General features: G+C 33.9%; 1 protein-coding gene across 2 annotated transcripts in view; it reads right to left on the bottom strand.

The window, feature by feature from the left end:
• LOC108724390 (TOX high mobility group box family member 3) overlaps positions 1 to 274 on the bottom strand; it is a 67,503-nt gene that overhangs the window by 47,310 nt on the left and 19,919 nt on the right. The gene's annotated exons all lie outside the window — the stretch shown is intronic.

Here is a 274-nt window from a genome sequence, read left to right as displayed (position 1 = left end):
GTGTGTGTGTGTGTGTGTGTGTGTGTGTGTGTGTGTGTGTGTGTGTGGGATGTTCCACGTCAACGGAGACAAGTGTCTGGGCAAAATTTGTGAAGTCGAAATAACACGGTCGACGGCTTAAAATTTTCGTTTCTATATGTGGTTTAAGGAAAAAGGTGGCGTTTTTTAAAATTCAAAGCGGCTGCTCCAATATGGCGGTTAGAATGAATAAAATATTTATGAAAATTATTGAAATTTTTTATTATATACTTATATATATATATTATATATATAT

The sequence above is a fragment of the Mycetomoellerius zeteki genome, unplaced genomic scaffold (assembly GCF_001594055.1).
Source record: "Mycetomoellerius zeteki isolate Tzet28-1 unplaced genomic scaffold, Tzet1.0 scaffold294, whole genome shotgun sequence".
Lineage (NCBI taxonomy): Eukaryota > Metazoa > Arthropoda > Insecta > Hymenoptera > Formicidae > Mycetomoellerius > Mycetomoellerius zeteki.
This window is presented reverse-complemented; position numbering and strand designations above follow the sequence as displayed.